This window comes from Gavialis gangeticus, unplaced genomic scaffold (genome assembly GCF_001723915.1).
Source record: "Gavialis gangeticus isolate Ggan-Ray unplaced genomic scaffold, GavGan_comp1, whole genome shotgun sequence".
NCBI classification, from domain to species: domain Eukaryota; kingdom Metazoa; phylum Chordata; order Crocodylia; family Gavialidae; genus Gavialis; species Gavialis gangeticus.
Window position 1 is genome coordinate 10,444,196 of NW_017729006.1, and position 19,465 is coordinate 10,463,660.

The 19,465-nt window shown below is 42.9% G+C and overlaps 1 protein-coding gene across 1 annotated transcript in view; it reads right to left on the reverse strand.

Moving 5' to 3' along the window:
- OSBPL10 (oxysterol binding protein like 10) overlaps positions 1 to 19,465 on the reverse strand; it is a 195,424-nt gene that overhangs the window by 128,274 nt on the left and 47,685 nt on the right. The window lies entirely within an intron of this gene.

Genomic DNA, 19,465 nt, shown 5'->3' on the forward strand with positions numbered 1-19,465 from the left:
AGGAAACTACTGAACTATGACTTTCCATTACAAAAACAATGCCAATTAAGCCTGATATTGTCATCTTGCAGGTTTTATTTAATTTTTAAATTAATTATATTTACAACTGTTTTGTCAGGTACAGACTACAAGAGGTATAGACTTGTATAATACACTAGATACTCTTCAGACTAGTGGTTCTCAACCAAGGTACCCCTCAATAGATTTAAGGCACCCCTCAAAATGCTAGCTCTTAGTTTCACTCTTTTTTTGACTACCGAAAAATAATAGCAGGAGAGGAGGGTGTTTTTTGTTTTTGTTGTTGTTTAACAGAAGGAAGCTCACTGGCCCTCCTTCTCCCACCCACGTTTATAAAATATGAAGCAAGTAACAGACTTGTGCTGTCACCAAGGTAGTAAACAAGTCATGAAATGTAAAAGTTGAATGTTCTGATTGATACACCCACATATATTGGAATACTGTACATGTTAGTGTACATTTAATAAGCTTCAGCAACAGGAACCTTAACTGCTGCATCTCCATATATAAAAAAGCAAGGTCACAAAAATAAAGCAGCTGTTTTGCATCAGTATTTATTTACCCTTAATAAATAATCACAAGGGTTTATTGTGAAGATAGTTCTAATATATTAAGAAGCTCAACAAGTTATATACACACACAAGATCAAAAAATTATCACTAACCAAAAGGGAAAGAGGGGGAGGACACCCCCACCCCCCAAAGATGACCTTTTCATGCTGCTTAATAAGTTAGACCAACTGGTCTCCATATGTTTTCAATAAAATGAATGCACAGGAAATGGATACATGTAGTTCATTAATGCATAATATTATTTAATCAACAAAGCTAAACCTTTTATTAAAATCGCCACTATGTGAAAACTGGTGATCTGTATATTTTTCCATTAAGCAAACATTGAATTCTACTATAAAACTCAAATCATGCCTACAGAAAAATGTCACTCTTTGATAAATTATTTAAATAGAGAATGGCCATTAAAAGCAGTATAAAATTTACAATCATTAAAAAGCCAGGATGTCATCTTATAGAGCTAATATCTCAGAAAGCTTCAGCAGCACAGCACTACATTATATAGATGAACACCATTCTCATCCCTTTGCTTTCCCTCCTCATTCCCTAAAAAGATTATGTTAAATGAATATTCCACTCTGTCATTTTACTACAAGTCACTCATTTTGCAAGGCAAAACCACTTCATCCTGGTATGTTTTTAAAAAGATGTTTTCCCCAAAGAACATGAACTGTTTAAATTAGTCCCGTGAAACCATACGAGGGAGATAGCAATCTGCCCAGGACTTGTTTATAAAGGTCATAGAGATATGATTTCATATCTCTTAGAGCAGGGGTGGGCAATTATTTCAGGCGGAGAGCCGCTTACTGAGTTTTAGCAAACCATCGAGGGCCGCATGACAGGCAGCCAGGGGCAGATGAATATTAAATTTTCTAAATTTTTAGGGGCCCTGCGGGATGTATAGAATGGCTCCTAGAACTTGTATTTGTTTACTATAGGAAACAAATACAAGTATTTCTTATACAATGAACCTTCAAGAGGTAGAATTTACCAGCATTTAGAGCATGCACTTTATTTTTATTGCTGGTTAGGTGTAAGGTAATAGATCTCCTCTACATTATTCTGAATATCTGCAATACCAAAATATCAAAAGAAGAGGGAATGATCAAGGTGCATGCAGTTGATGCAGCATGCTATATTCCTCTTATCCTGGAAGTCAGAAAGGATTCTACTTTTTGATCATCAACAGTAGTAGGTTAATTCTTATAGGCCCTAACCAAGAGAAGATCCTGTTGTAGGTCCAAACAAAGATGGGCAGCCTATACAAGTGCTTGGGAAGGGGAGGAGGCGGGTAATCTTAATTAGAGCTGTTGCCAGAAAGCCTCTCTAATTAAAACCCCCAAGCACTACCAGGAGTGACCAGGAATAATGGTCACAAGCTGGCGGAGGGTAGATTTAGGCTAGATATCAGGAGGTGCTACTTCACTGTCAGGGTGGCTAGGATCTGGAACCAACTTGCAAGAGAAGTGGTGCTGGCTCCTACCCTGGGGGTGTTTAAGAGGAGGTTAGATGAACACCTTGCTGGGGTCATTTGACCCCAGTACTCTTTCCTGCCATGGCAGAGGGTCAGACTAGATGATCTACTCAGCTCCCTTCTGACCCTAGAAACTATGAAAACGCCACGGCATCGTGTGTATTAACCCCCTGCACATTTAAAAATAGCCACAGGATGCTTTAACTAAAGTTCATTCAGCAAGCTTTAAAGCACACTGGCAGCCATTTTGAAACACAAGGAGGCTTAATACACATTATAATGCAGCAATGCTAAAGCGTTCTAACTGAAACATGTTGGAGCACACACATAGCCAGCCAGGGATTCTATCCAACTGCCCACCAAAAATGAAAAGCAATATACCCAACCCAGCCCTCACAGTTCAGCTTTGAGAACAACACTTGCACCTGCTCTCTTACAGCCTCTGGATTTACATTCTACATGTTCTCTCTGGCTAAAGCACTTGAGTTGTGGCCTGGTAGCTCAGTCAGCACATTTAAACCTCATATTGCCCCCTCCCTGCCAATTTCAGGTCATCTACTGATAACTCTTAGGGAAATAACCTTTGTAATACAAAGGGAAACTGACAATATAGCCAAGTCAGGGACACAACATCCATAAACGTTGCTTGTGGCCTTGAACTATTCAAGGGTTTACATTTGAATAACTGTGTTTTACATTTACTGCCAACAATACCATTTCTTAACTCTCTCTCACAATTTATATTAAGCAAGGTCATAAACTATTTGCTTAATATTCAGTCTCTTTTCCCTTTCACAGTCACTGTTTTATTGTTTGTTCTTTCTTGGTCTTCTACTATTTTTAGAAGCTCCCTAACAAACCACCATAGAGAAGTCTTATTTTGGTGCTCATTTTCTTTATTGCTGCATTTGCAGCATCAACATTTTTGCTCCGAGCCAACTAAGGAAAACTTTTTGTTGTGCTGTTTCTCTTCTATCACCTTAAACCAAGTACATTTTAACTGATGAGTGCAGAATTCTTCATATTTCCAAAGAGATTTACTATAGATAAACAAATTGCAAGTAACTGACCCAAAGTGGCTCTCTTTAACCCATATAAAAGTTCCTCTTTATTCCTTGTGCTACTGCAGCTACTTGAAACTTACAGTTTACCCAAAATTTCTTCTGAGATAAATAACAACCTATAGGAGCAGTTCCCAAACTGAGTCATCAGTCCATAAGATTCAACTGGAAACGCCTGCACTAAAAGTAGGACTGCAAACCCAAAAAAGAAGGGGAAACACCATGAGTCGTCAGCCTTGGGGTTGCAACTAATTCTGTCACTTCACAATTAAACAAAGGAGAGTCCTCAAGCTTTTTCAGCTGTAACACGAAAGTAGAATACAGAAAAAGTTTAGAACAATGAATTTACATTCACAGCCTGTGTTGACAGAGCAGGCTAAACCCTACTGCACACACTGGGAAGTGTCAGAGCTGATGCCCTTTATTAACCGTAGAGCTGGAAACTACAGCTCTCATCTAACTTATCTGGAAAAGTCATTTTTTCTTATTTTAGGAAAAAAGGAGGTGTGAAAACTGGGTTATGATAGGGATAAGCAGCAATGCAGAATGCCTAACAAAAGGCCATCCTTATAACAGAATACCTGAGGCTGTCAACTGTTATCAGTTATCACCTACTCCTACATGGAACTGAATGCAATTCTAGATGGGATTTGCTTTGCTTCATGCCTGTTGGCTAAAGTAAGAGCTGCCCACCCTGCAGATGTGCTTCCTGCCCTGGAGGACCACCTCTGCACATAATGGAGCCCTCCTCAATGGCAGATCACTAGATAGCCCCCCACTTCCCCATGCATTGTCTATTTCTCTGACCATGGACAGAGATGGGAGCGGCCAAGCAGGTATACCCTGCTGTCCCTCCATGCCCAATGAGAACAATGGTAGGATCTGCTTTGAAATCCTATGTGAAAGGCACACATGGATGATAAAAGTGCATCATGGCCATATCCTCACCACCTGCCCTGACAACCTGAAGGCAGCTCCTACTGGCAGTAACACTAGAGCAAGCCCACCCCATCTGCAGTACCCTGTACAAGCTACCTATTGCAAGAGAACTGATGACGTCCAAGACATCTGCTGCACAGGGCCCTTGCAACGGGCATCTATGTCTAGACCCGGTGGCATCAACAACCTGCCCTTTCTGCAAGGAGGTGAAGGAGACTATTCTGTACGTTCCCGGACTGCCTGCCCCTGTCTGGGTCACTCTTTGCTGCCCTCACCACCTTCCTTGGCATCCTGGATTTGGACTTCTCCAAGATAATATACACTTTCTCTATTCTGTATCAAGAAGCTGAAGGAAGCATCATCTGCCTAGCCAGTTTCCTGCTAGGCCAAGCCAAGGTGGAGACCCTGGAAAGATGCAGAAACCAGCTTGCAAAGGTCAGCTCCAATAATATCCTCCAACTCTTCCCCTTCTTGGTTCAGGAGCTCATCACATTTGAGTTTGGACACTTCACCTTGCAAAAAGAGAAAAAAAAGTGTAGATCATTCTGTGTCACACTGGGCCAAAGGGACACTCTGCAAGGTAGAAAATGGACAACTGTTCCAATTATATAATCCTATCAAGGTTGCTGGCGATATGAGTGTCTGTTACTGATGAGTATTTCGGATTTGGCCACTGAGAAGGCCACACGTTTTCATTTCACAGGTTTCATTTCACAGACATTTGGGCTGGAAGGGACCCCGAAGGATCATCAAGTCCAGCCCCCTGCCCCAGGGGCAGGAAGTGAGCAGTGATTATAGGATCTCAGCAAGATAAGCATCCAGATGGTGTCTTGAAGGCGTTCAAAGTGGGTGCTTGAACCGCCTACAGTAGCAGTCTATTCCAAAACTTGGGGGCTCGGACAGTGAAGAAGTTCTTTCTTATGTCCAGCCTGAATCGGTCGCGGTGGAGTTTGTGACCGTTCGATCTTGTCATCCCTTGGGGCGCTCTGGTAAACAGACATTCCCCCAGATCCTGATAAGCACCCCGATAAAGTTATAGGTGGCCACCAGATCACCCCTGAGCCTGCGCTCTTCCAGGCTGAAGAGCCCCATGGCTCTCAGCCTCTCATCATAAGGTCTGTTTTCCTGACCTCTGATCATGCGCATGGCTCTCCTCTGCACCCTCTCAAGCTTCTCCACATCCTTTTTGAATTGTGGAGCCCAAAACTGGACACAGTACTCCAGCTGTGGCCTCACCAAGGCCGAGTACAAAAGGAGAATGACATCCTGGGATTTTCCTTTTAATGGCTTCATAGCAAGAGCTCTCTTGCTTTTCCCCCTATCACTTGCCTTATGTCATAGGGCAATGAAATCTGATGGCCCCATTGCTGTAAGTAAGCTTGAAGCCCAGAAGCTCTGCCCCCTGGTCACCAACCTCAAGCTGCCTAGAGCAGTTGCCTTTACTCATGACGGTGTCAAGGGCCCAGTAGTGAAACACCTAGAATCACAATTGTGTATAATATGAGTTTAGAGATAGACAGCTGTATCCCTATACTTTCTGAGCAAGTCACCTGAAACTCCTCACAACTGTATACAGGTTGAGTGGCTCCTTCCTACTCCCCACAGTACATGCCAAGTTTAGTCCAGCTACACAGGCCATGAAACCACACTGATCTACTTCATATTCTTATATAATTCTTCTTATGAAAAAATTCTAGGAATTTTTCAGTTAAACGTTTTACTAGTGGCCTCAGCTAGTGCATTTGTTAGCTGCACTTCTCCACATATGCAAAGACTAACCTCTAGCAGGGGAGAAAAAAAAAAATAGACAAAGGAAGACAGAAGGACTGACAGTCTAATCTGGCATCCATAATACAATGGAGAATATAGAATATATGTTGGAAGAAAAGTAAAAAGATCAAGATATACACACAGGGAAGTACACCAAGATGTTAAGAAGCTCCCAAGACAGGAAGCAAGGATGCAACAAGGCTTTGATAGAGCAAAATATCCAAAGTCTTGCCCACAGGCTGCCTACTACACAGACGATTCCACCTTTCTGGGCAGGGCCTGGCCCACACAGCACCCACCTCTCATAACATGTCAATATATCATGTCACAGCATCCTTTCCATTTAGTTCTAAGGAAAAGACAAATTGCTGAGAGTATAAGTATGCTTATCTGTAATTCATTCAGGAGCAGTTGGCATCCTGAACTAAGCTTTGAGGCTTTCAAAATGTTCTAAGTAGTTGTTACTGCTCAAAAAATTTGCTTGCAAGTCCCATGGGTTATAAAATATATGACCTTCAAAAATGGTAACTCCTCACAAAACACAGAAAATGCATTAGCAATTCATTTATAATTCATGTAAAAAAGCAAATTAAGTTTATTTATAAAACTGCACAGATAAATAGAAGGCAGTTTGCTGCCTGGCATAAGAGTGTCACCATTAAAGTGCAATCTAAGGCCCTCTGTCAATCACAGAGGACCTCAATATACACTTGCAATTGTATTTCTGTCTGGCTGTTGAAGGGGAAAAAAAAAAAAAATCAGCAGTCATCCTATTTCTCTCTCTACCCAGCTGACAATATTTCCCCTTTGCTCCACTAGTATGTTTAACTAAAATATTTCTGTTATTGGTGTATGTTGAACTCACTGATATTCAACCTATTCATGGGGCATTTCCAGCACTATCCAATCTACTAGATGTACATCCTGCATCTGCTCAATGATAATTAAATGTTTTCTGGCCACCATCCAGTAGGGCTCTCCAAAACAGCACCGTTCCATTTCACCTGGAGTTTTGAGGTTTTGATGAAACAGCGTTTCATATCAAGTTTAATTTTGATTCGAAACAGCTGTCCGTTTTGCTTCCTCAAAACACTGAGGCTGTTTCAATGTTTCAGTAGACCGGCTGGGGATGGGGAGTCAGTCCAGCTGAGCTGATTTCCCATCCCCTGCGCAAGATCGGGCTGAGGCCAGGGAGTCAGCCCAGCTAGATTTGTTTCCCCAGTACAATCGTGGCCCTGGGGAGGAAAAACTCAGCCCAGCTGGGCTGATTTCCTTTCCCCAGCCTCATTTAGCTGGGGATGGAAATTCAGCCCAGCTGGACTGACTTCCCATCCCCAGAGCTATGGTCAAACATTTCAACTAGCCTCGTTTTGTTTCAAGGCTGTTTCAAAGCCCTTTGTTTCATTTCAATTTTGCTGTTTCGACCTCGAAACGAGTCAAAACAGTGTTGAAACAAGAGGCGAAATTTTGCACAGCCCTGCCATCCAGCTCTTCTCTATAGAACTTAATTAGCTGGGACAGGAAGAAAAAGGTTAGGCCTCCATTACCACTGAAAGCCCTATGAGAATGCTGTGGTCCAAGAAAAACATCCCTGCTTGCAGCTTTTCAAGAAGACTTGGATCCCTGGAAACAAGTTGATCACGCATCTTCCCTGATCACCCAACAGTGAACTATCCCCAATGAACCAACAATGCTAATATAACTATGAAAGCCCTTTCTGTTTATGAACTCAGAAAAGTGAGCAAGAATACACCCCCACCTATTACCTTAACAAATGCAAGCAGCTCATTGCATCAAATCCCTTTATTTCCTTCATGTTGCCCACAATCACAGTACTATGCATTAGGACACAGGAACGTAGGACAGTAGAGATGGAAAAGGCCTCAAGAGGTCATCCAAGTCCAACCCCCTGGTGAAGGCAGAATCAATCTCAGTTAAACCATCCCAGCCAAGTGTCTCTGTCTAACCTGCACTTGAAAATTTCCAGGAATGGAAATTCTACAGCATCGCTAGTTAGCCCGTTCCAACGCTTAACTAGTGTTATACTCAGAAAATTCTTCTTTTTCTCCACACTAAATCTCTTTTACTGCAGCTTGAAGCTATTGCTTCTAGTCCTGCCCCCTACAGCCACAGAGAATAGTCTACCCTCCATCCTCTTTACAATCATCTTTCAAGTATCTGAAAGCCAGTTATAGCCTCCCCGCCATTTTCTCTTCAGGACTAAATAATCCTAGGTCATAAATCAGGTTTCCTAGGCCTCAAGTAATTTTTTCACTCTCTACAGGAGTTTTATTCTAATCTGTCCACATCTTTCTTAAAATCTGGGGCTCAAAACTGGATACAGTACTCTAGGCAAGACCTCCCCAGTGGTGAACAGAAGAATCACTTTCCTTGATTTGAAAAGGGAAACCCTTGTTTATATAACCCAATATACTGTTGTTTTGTTTTTCTTGTTTGTTTCTTGGCATGTTTAATACCCTTCCATACCTAGATGACAACACCCTCATGATGTATTCTCACCATTGATTGCTGAAGTTGAGCAATTCAGCATTTCAAGCTTCCAAAGCATTATCACAATTTATTTTTCCACTGAGCAACTCATGTACAGGTGTTGGCACCAAAGGACAAGAGTAAGCTTAACACGTGACTAGACACAAGGCCTTCCACATCCCAAAATTCTGCAGCCAATGCTAATCACTTCAGGCATTTATACACATGCTCAAATCATCTCCTGCATCAGTGTCTTCACACTGAAAAATGGCAGCAGGGCACTTTAAGTAAAGCTCAAATGAGCTTTAGTTAAAGTGCCTCCACTGCCATTTTTCAGCAAGGTAACGCTATCACACAACACTGGAGTCTGCTGGAGGGCAACAATTACCACACTCCAGCAGACTCTATTAATCAAGTCATAACATAATTACAGCATGTTGGAGCAGCCTCTCTGCATGTGTACAGGTGCCCTTCATATTTGCTTCAAAATTCTATCACTCTGTGCCCACTACACCAACTGAAGAATGCTATTTCCTCACTCAAGATTTTCCTTCACTATATATTTTCTTTAAAGTTCACTCACCTCATTTTTACTCTTGCACAGCCATCTACTGTACAAGCTACTGAAGCTGTACAAATACAAAAGAAACAAGCACCCTATTTCTAAAGCATGCCAGAGAACTTTACTGGTTGCCATCAGAAGTGTGGAGCTGAACTAGAGACCTTGAAAACTGGAACAAAGAGTAAGTTATATGATGGACTGGAAGAAATTGTGGAAAGTTAAAGCTCCCATGATGTAGACCTAAAATAACCCCACAAGGCAGCTCACTGGGATGTAGCAGCAGGGACTTAGATGTCTACTGTGCATCTTTTGTGGACATAATAATTCCCTGTGCCAAAATCCTACATTAGCAAAAGTAGCCAAAACACAAGCACATAGTCAATGGCAGTGTTGGAACCTATAGGTCAACACAAATCCTACCAGTAAAGCTTTCCAATGTAAACATGGTCCCAAACCAGTAATTTCACTAAGTCCTGGGTTATATATGCAAAATTCATGGCACTATAAAACTAGTTTAAAAACTTATTAACCCCAACCTACTTTAAATGAGACATCTAGACCTAACGTGGATTCAAGAGAGCAAAAATATGAAAAAGTTGCTTTCAATAATTATATTCTTCCATCCAGCTCCAGTGAGCCATGATGCTTTCTTTTTCACTTTGATCTGACAAAAATTACATCTTTGAAAAACAGGACTTGTTACCACCTGTAGAGGGAGAAGAATAGTACCAGTAATTACTCAAAAATTACACTCTTTGAAAGGAAGTAATCTTCACCTGCTCTTTTTCATTTGATAGTTTACTTATGACTACAGGACAAAAAAAGTGACACGGATATTTTTTCCCAATCAAATCATGCACATAAAAACATGCAAGCATACATAAAAGCTTTCTAGCCGATGATCAAGGGTTAGCCTACAAATTTAACAAAACCAAAGACTCATCCATACAGAATAATTTACTCAAGCATCAAATAAATAGCCTCACTAATATATAAGCACTTGAAAGTATTCAAAAATGTTTCTGTTAAACTGTCAATATGAAAATGGAATGTAACATGACTAACACGGACCAGTAAAAAAGTTAAAAGTCTGCCTTTCAAGAACTAGGAGTTTCTTTAAAAGCTTCAGTCACATGTTATTGAGGTAGATAAAATCCCTCTAAATTTAATATATATTAAAATATGAGCATAATTTAAAAAAAAAAAAGATACATTTTAGGCTCCATATTTACCTGTGTTTAATCCAGAACCACTTCTTGTTTCATTTAAAAAACTCTTACTTAAACAAAGTCTTAATTAATCCCTTTTATTTTTGCCCCAGCAGTGGGCAATTATTTTGGCCGGAGGGCAACTTAAGTTGTGGTGAGCTCTTGAGGGCCGCAAGGGTAGCCCTGCCCTTTGACAAGTGCCCTGCCCTCTGGTCACCTTTTTGGGACTGGAAGTCCCACCCCCTAACCACTGACTTTTGCCACTGAAACTCCCTCCTTTTGGCCCAGAAGTACTCCTTCTGATGTGAAGGGCAGGGGGAGGGTGGGGAGGTGCCATCTGGGCACCAGAAAAAAGACAAAAAACAACCAAATGAATCACGTACAAAAGCCAAACATCTACTATACTGTATTTTAGAGGTGCACGGATACATTGATCTGATATCAGATCGGCACCAATATAAAGAAAATTGGCTGATAATTTGGCCGATAAATGCCCATGCGTGTGCGCAGCTGCAGTGAAGCATGCAGGCAGCAAGCAGCACAGTCCAGCAGCTTGAAGAGCTGTGTGCAGATGATGTCTGTTCTGGTGGAAAGGGAAGGATGGCAGCATGTGCCCCTAGATCTGCACAGGGTGGGCGGGCTGCAGGTTGGTGCCGGGGCTGCACCGGGCTATTCTCGGCAGGGCTGTGCTCCAGGCGGGTAGCAGCAGCACTGGGAGGGGGGACTATAGCAAAGTTTGGGGTGGCTGCAGCCCCCCCATAGTCCCCCTCCCAGCACCACCGCCACGTGGCCCGAGTCCAGTCCCCGCTGAGAAGAGCCTGACATAGCCCCAGCTCCAGCCCATACTGTACACGCCCCACCCCCCATGCCCTCCTGGGAGCCCACCTCCCCCACAGCCCTCTGAATGAGCCATGGCTCAATCCCACACCCCACCGAAGCAGCATCTACCCCTGCCCCTCTCCCTACCTTACTGCAGGAGGCGGTACTTTGCCCCCCCACGCCCCTTCCCTGCCTCCTCCCATTCCATCATAATGGATTTACCAGCTGCATGCAGCTAAATCAGAAATCAGATCAGTATCAGCTGATGTGTCTCTTTAAAAAAAAATCAGCTATTGGTATCGGCCCCTAAAATCTGTCAGTGCACCCCCTACCATATTTTAATTTTATTTCAAAAAAAGTTTCCCCCAATGTGTGTGTTTGCATAATGTACACGGTGCATAATAGATCAAAATAGATGTTACTCTTGTATAGTGTGGGGGGGTAGGGGGATGTAATTGAGGGGGCTTGTGTGCACGCGTGTGATGGGGGACCCCATAGCGCATGGCTCCCGAGTCCCCAGCCTCACATGGCTGCAGCATGCAAAGCCAACCTGGCCCAGCCCAGCCCCATAGTATGCAGCTCCCGCACTCCCACCCAAGTCCCTGGCTGCATATGGTGGCAGCATGCAGAGAAAGCCCCACCCGGCCCCTTAGCATGCCACTTCCCATGCTCCCACCCGAGTCCCTGGCCACACACTTCCTGGCCCCACAGTGCATGACTCCCTGTCCTCTCAGCTCTGTTCCCCTCCTACAGAAGTCCCTGACCCTGGCCCGGTGGAGTCCTTACCTGAATTTCCACTCTTGCACACAAGGAGGGATGGGAAACAGCTACAGGGCTGTCAGGCAAAAGCCTCTGCCAGGCAGAAGCTTGTCTCTGATGCCCCCCTACCTTGGGGTTAAGGACAGGTCAGACCAGGTTGGGGTGGGGGTTGGTTGCTTAGCAACCAGAGCCAGCATCTCCTACATGGAGGCAACAGCTTTCATAGGGGCAGCCAAGTTCCTGGGCCAGTGATAACTGTCTTTTGGCTTCTGGAAGGTCCCTGTGGGCCATACAGAATCACATAGTGCGTCAAATCCAGCCCATGGGCCATATTTTGCTCACCCCTGCTTTAGACCTTTTCTAAATACATTTTGAAAGACCTTTCTAAATACCTTTTCTAAATACAGAAATTAAGTAGGGTGAATTCAAAAGGTAAGAGACTGAAAATGTTATACACTGGAGCAGTGGTCACCAACCAGTCAATCTTGATTGACTGGTCAATCATGGGCTTCAACAGTAGATCTCAGTCCATCATAGCCTCCACAAATCGGGAGCACCAGGATGTATGTGGCTGGGCTGAGCCACACCCCCTGCCACCCGGGCTGGGCAGGGTGAGTGGGGTCAGAGCAGCTTGTCTGGGAAGCACGGGGGCGAGCAGGGGCATGGTAGATCCTGGAGTGCCAAAAAGTGATCTTAACCATAAAAAGGTTGGAGACCACTGCACTAGAGAATCTTACGAGAGTTTCCCAGTGGTGCTATTCCTGGGTCTGCTGAACCAAAGGTGATACTACAATGGGATTCTTAGTTTATAAAAGATTCTTTGGCTCCTTTACCAAAGCAAAAAACACAATTTCATGATGCATGCATACCAATTTTGTTTAGTAGAAACACAGGCTATGCCTCTCAGGGGGCAGATACAATCCATGAACTTTATGTTCGAGTTCTGAAGCATCAAACATACAGCCCACAGTTATCCGGAGCTCTCCCAACTCTATCCAGAAGTTGGGAGGCATGGCCAGGGGTAAGTGAAGTGATCTGCTGCACAATCTGGGGCTCTTGGGCTCTGGTGGACATGGCAATCAGCAACAGGAGGGCAAGTGAGGACTGATGCAGGTTTTGATCATCCTCCAGCTGTTTTGGCTGTCTGAACTGCCATGGCCCTACCTTCTTCACTGTACCTGCCACTGCCTTGTGCTGGAGGAGCCACCACCGCATGCCCAGGTCAGAACTGGAGCCACTTACACCACCATTGCTGCATGCCCTGTTCCCTGTGCCAGAGTCAGGGGTTCCAGAGCTGCCACTACCACCGTATGACCCAGGTGGATCCAAACCACAAGGAACCCAAAGTCCAGATCTGGCCCAGGGTACAAAGTGAGTTTAACACCCCTGTTCTAGTTAATTAATAATATTCCTGTCATTTAGCAATGTCTGCACTTGTAAACATTTTAAAAGCAAAGGGCCCAGATAATACTAAGAGTTTAAAAACAAAATGCAATTATAAGATGCGCACACATGCTTATGCACTCTCATCCTAGCATAAAAGCTGTGTAATTTGGTACAAGCCACCTAATGCACTACTTAATTTAAGCTATAATTTACTAGTGGGACAGCAGGAAACAGAACACTTGTGCACAAAAATCAACGCGGAGAAAGAAGCCAGTTCTCTCACATTAATGTAGCGGTAAATTTCTGTTTTGCTATAAAAAAAAGTGTTGAAATACAAACTGAGCCACTAGCACCAATTTTATATATACAAAATTGTAAAAATACCATTAAAAAAACCAACAGTATTATTTTAAACAAAATCTACAATGACAATGAATAGCTCTGGCTCCTTTCTGATCCAATGTTAGAAGGTAAAAGAATATTAAATTTTAAAAAAAATTGAAATTTTTTGCTGGCAACACAAAAAAAATCCTGTGACACTAAAAACTTTGCTCAGTTTTCAGATTATAAATATTTGGCACCAAAAAGGAAAGTCCTGTTTTTGAGTAAGGTGCATTTATTCCATATTTCATTTTGGGGAGCTACACTGATCAAATTTAAGAGTAATCAAACACAGCTCGCTCTCGCTCTCACTTTTTTAACATTACATATCAATTTGACTATAAAAGATACTCATCTATTGATCTTTAAGTATTAAAGTTCTTCAAATACCCTGTATACAAGAGAAATACAGGAGTCAACACCGAATATGCAAGATGGACAAGCTGTTCCTTGTATCTTAACTTTCAAACAAAATCTGAGAAACACTATTGCAGTCCTTTGGAATATAGGACATCACACATCACCTGCAGTTAAGGTACACAGATACAATCCAGTGTTTGAAGGAAGTATCTAAACACGTACTGTATTTACTTGAACAAGACAACCATGAATGTAAGACAAGCTCCCAATAAGTAGATTCTATACATGGAAAAAATTAGAAATGTGTTATAATTTTCCAGTTATATAATCTAATGATTGGAGATTTGTTTTGAATTTGCCCCCCCTCCCATCCCTACAGCAGGAAAAATACATCTGGGGCAGGAGTAGGCAACGTTTTTGGGCAGTGCCAAAAACACCCACAACATCAACTTGTAATATGTTGGTATGCCAGAGATGTATGGCAAGGGAGCTGCAAGGGACCTGATCCTTGTGGCAGCGCAGCCCCTTCCCTGCAGGTGGCAGGGAGGCTGAAAGCAGCTGCACTAGGGTCCACAGAGCCCCAGCCTGGCTCCTTGCCAGAGGCGGGTGACAGGGAAGGAGCCAGTGATGTACTGCCACAACAAGGATCAGCCTCCTTGCAGCTGCCCTCCCATCCACCCCAAGGCATGTGCAAAGCAAAATGCCTTTGCATGCCATGCTCTACCACCAACGACAGGGGTTGCCTACCCCTGATCTGCCCTCTGTCCCTTGCCCTGTCTCCCCCAGCTTCCTCCCCCTGCAGTCCCTTCCCCCCACTTCTTAGTGTCAGACCCTGCTCTCCTTGAGCACATGGAAGTGAGGGGGATATTTGAAAAACACTGACCTCAAAATAAACATACCTGTAGTAATTTGTATACAGGCAAAATTACAGGCACCCAAAGACAGAGTTCATCCAGAATTGATGCATTTTACCTTTTTTGAAACTGCTGCAAGTTTTATCACAGTTACGCCAGAAACACACTTATAAGCAGCACTTTTGAACCCACTTGTATATAGTACAGACTATGCATGATATTAATCCGAGGCCAAAAGGCTCATGATTTACCATACAGTTCACTGGCCTGGGCCAGAGCAGAGTCAACAAGGTTTCAAGCCACACTGACCCCACAACTCGGCACTGCTCATTATGTGTGTGTAATCCAGATACCTCCTCCCCCGACACAAAGGATCCATGTGCTAATCAGACCCTCACTCATAACTGGAATCAGGTGTTATTGTCATGAGTCCTGGGATCCTCCAAAAATTTGTATGCAGATGAGGCACAAGACAACCTGGTCCAGTTCTACCTCATGGAAGACAGGGACACACTAATCATATGCGACTGGCTGACAGAAGGGGCAAGAGGGATTCTGGCTGAACTGTTTGGGGCCCCATTTGGTAATGTTCACCAGACACTTAAGACTGCTGAAGAAACAGGAATCATTGGAAATGGGAATGAAAAGGTACAGCTCAGCTGTGGGAATGAAGAGGAAGTTTAAATGTATTCAATCTAGTGGCTCACCATGACCTGAAAGAGTTGGCACTGAGGGAGACTGCGCACAATAGGCACTACCATGTATCTTAATTTTATTTCAGATGGGCCACACTAGCCTATCCTTGTGGTAGGTTCCCATCAGTATGTTCGCTCAATATGGGCCATGTGTTTTATAGTCATGTTCAGTGTTGGCTGCATTTAAATCAGCATCACCATTGGGTTTTATTACTGAGCACGTGGTGGTTTTGGCATCAGTTTAATGACAGGCAGTGTATTTAATGAGGTTTCCTTGTACGCAAATATAAGGCAAAAGCCCCTGCCTTCCCCCAGTCCCAACTGGGGGGGAAAACCTTGTAAAATGTACAGTAACTAACCAACTGGGAATTCAGATATAGCTCAGGACTTGCAAGAAACCTGGGTTCAGTACTTGATTCAGAGTAGTAGAGACTTAAACTCAAAGGTCTAAAGAGCCACATTCCTTACATAGCACCTTCAATTGTATAGCTAGCATACACACGCATTTAGAAGTCCTGAGAAAGCTAGTAACACTTTATTTAGTGTACAAATATTTCTAGTGTTATTTTGAAATCCTATTTTAACATACGGGGCAAGAAGGAGGAAGATCACTGCCGCCTCTCCCCATTTTCCAGGAGCATGAAACAACTGTTGCACTGATTCACTTGTATTTTAAACAAAACTGATTCACACAGTAATGTACACTAAAAGCAACTTACTTGGATATTTAAACTTGAATCTTACTCAGTAAGAAAGATTTTTACATACAACTCTATATAATCACAATATAAACCTCTTTCCATCATCCAAAAAATCATTTACTGCAAAACAATTCCAAGATTTAAAAAAAAAAAAATCCCCATACCCCCAACATTAACCCACAAGGAGAAGAAAGAAAGAGATAACTGAATCTATTGCTGCTGTTTTTGTTTTTTATCCTCTCCTGAGGGAAACTAATCAATCTATACAGCAGCCTTCACAGATTTTGGAGCAGAGTACCAGCAAGTGCTTTTTGGACAGACGGCTGTGGACACAAAGAGCTTTCTTCTCTTTCCAGTTCAAGGTCATTATAAAACTATTATGAACAGGAGTTGAAAAATAAAATCACCCAAAGCAAAAGAGAGATTTTTGCATAGCCAATTGGGCTGTCTGAGCCCAGAAAACTAAAATGCCTCCTTCCTTCTCTGGAAGGGAAGTTGAGCGGACATGAACAGAACAGTCCAGGTGTTCAAAGTTCTCTCTCTGGAGGGACTAGAAAAACAGAACAAATGACACCACTATTTTTTAAGTTATGATATAAGTAGGGATACAGGAACCAATGAAGGCCTAGAGAATGGAAGAGAAGACTCAAAAGGAACAGGAATACATATTACTGCTCCTTGAAGAGGAAGGGAATAGGGACAAAGGACCACTGGCTTACTGCTCAACTACAAGACTCTTTCCTATAAGAGCCAAGCACATCAGCTTATAGTGCTGAGGTTAAAAATCATGACAAAGCTTACTCCAAATTGAAAAAAGGACCACCTCCCACGAAAAGGAACTACCTTTGCCTTGTTTGTTACACTAATTCCCAAAGGCAGTTTCAGCATATGTCTACACATGTGCTCCAATATGCATTAGCCTATTTTACTGCGTATTAATTAACTAGCACATTTTTCAGTGATATTTTAATGTGCATTAAAATAGGCTAACATCCATTGACCGTCACTTAAAATCTGTGTTCTTTAGTTAATAAGCATTAAGATATGCCTAATGCACAGTTTCCTAGTACCTCACAGTGGAGGTACTAGGATTTAATGTGCATTAATGTACATGTAGATGCACCCTTAGATATCCTTATTATGAGTGCTACATGAGAATTTAAGTAGAACAGCATAGCAACCTGGGAAAGCAGCAGAAACAAAGACAGCAGCAACAAAGGAATCCTGGAAAGAAGAAAAATTGACGACAGCATTAAAGTTAACTTATTAAAAGCTAGAACTAACTTATAGAATCATAAATATGCACCCCTGGAAGGGGCCTTAAGAGGCCATCTATTCCATCTGAGGCAGGTTTCAAATATACTACTAAGACCATCCACCGAGATAGAGGTTGTTTCAGTTGGTCTATTCTACCCCTTCCCAAAAAAGGAGATTATTCCAATACTTCACTACCCTTAGTATAAAAAAAGACACTGCATTTTTCCCTGGACAATTTGCGCCTATTTTTGTCCCAGAACAGAAATATACTGAGACTGGCATTTACACACATGGCTCTTCCTATCAGAATTTAGTGAGCAGACCAATATACTGCCATTTTTCTGCCACTGATTCAATGACAATCCCAGGAGCATTTAGTGTTGTCCCAGGTTAAACTGTTAGTACTTATCCTGTGAAACTTAACAATTTATAAAATAGGGGACAAAGAACATGCACATCTGAATGATGCAAGAAAAGCAAACAGCTCCATCATTTTGCAAGTGCTAAGCATCAGCAGATTGTGTATACCATGTACAAAAGCTGGCAACAACAGCACCACAAGTTCAGAAACATTTTACACAGAAACAAAGAATAATCTGCAGCCAAAAATGATTTGGACTATAAGCCTAAAAGCAAGTAGCACATATATTAATTTTAAATTGCATGTAAACACAAACTAATACAGTGCCAGAAACACCAATATCAACTCTGAAAAAAAGCCCAGGCACCCAATAAAACTCCTCACTTTAAATAGTTACTTATCACCAACTAAGGAATTAGGTGAACTTAATGTATGGCTTAATTAAGTGGGCTAGATGCAATTTGCTGTATGGCAAGGAAAAATATATCCCTTTTTTGTTAGAAATTATGTTGTGTCCTTGGTCTCTTCCAAGGGAGAGCACTTATTGAATGGACAGGGGAAAAATGCCTTCAGGAAACAGAGAAATGCTCAGAAGAAAATAATAGAGTTTGAGAATAAAAAACAATAGAGCTGATGGGGCCAAAGGGGGAACTGGCTTGGAGGTGTTATAAGGGCCATCTGTAAGATGGCCAGGGTCTTTGGATTTTTCCTAGGCTACAGAAGGATGCAAGTAGCCAGGAAAAGGATCCAAGTAGCCAGGACTAGCAGAATCAGCAGGGAGGCTGATTTTTGGAGATAATGGCAGGACTTCCCACTGGCTACCACCTAGCCCCCTGGCAACCTAAGAAACTTTTCTTTTTGTTCCATCTTAAAACACTATGGTCAGTTTACTCATATGATTCTTTTCTCCTATATAAACAAATCCTTTTGATGTCTGTCTCTTTACTGAGTGCTTGTGGTGAAGAGTCATTTCTGGGTGACTGATATTCCAGGAAAACCCATTCTATGGGAAGTGGGGGTCTAAAAATGTATTTCACAACCCAAGGAGAAGCCACCTAGAGCTGGCAGAGATTCCACTGCTGCAGCTGTGAAGTCCTGTATAACAGCAGTGAAGGCGAGGCCATGGAGATATGGAGTTATCCCAGGTCAAACCTTAGCCTGTTTGTTGGGACAAGCAGCAAGACAGCAAGGAGAAACTCTGGGCTCTAGGGATACCCTAGGGACAGGATGTGACAGAGACAAAATTAAGTTATCCACAGATGTTTCCACAAAGGGTTTTGGTATAACCAGAAGTCATGGATTTACAGCTGCTTAACAACAGTATGCCGATGCTTTTGGAGAAAACCATGCGTAAAGATTTTAGCTGAAGAGTCATTCCCCTACCCCACCCCTGCAAAAAAAGCCTCACATACACACAACCAGCCTGTGTATCTTTACATGGCACTGCATTATGCAGGACAGATGTACCCTAATTTCCGCCGATTAGGACATCTGCTAGATTTCTGAAGTTTCATCCTTTGACAGCAGTGGCAACATGTAGGGGATGCACAGGGGTGCATGTGAACCCTGAGAGGACTGGTGCACTCCCTGACCATCTGCACTCCCCACTCCGGTGATGGCCAGGTGGGAGCACCAGTGCCCCCTCTGAGTGCTGGCCGGGGAGTGGGAGCGCTGGATGAAGCACCACGGCCACTTCTCAGTCAGTGAGTTTTGCTGTGGGGGGACCACCCTCCTCCCCCCCCGGGGTCACTGACTGGTTGCCATGGGAGCATGTGCCCCCCCCCCCCCCCCCCCACGC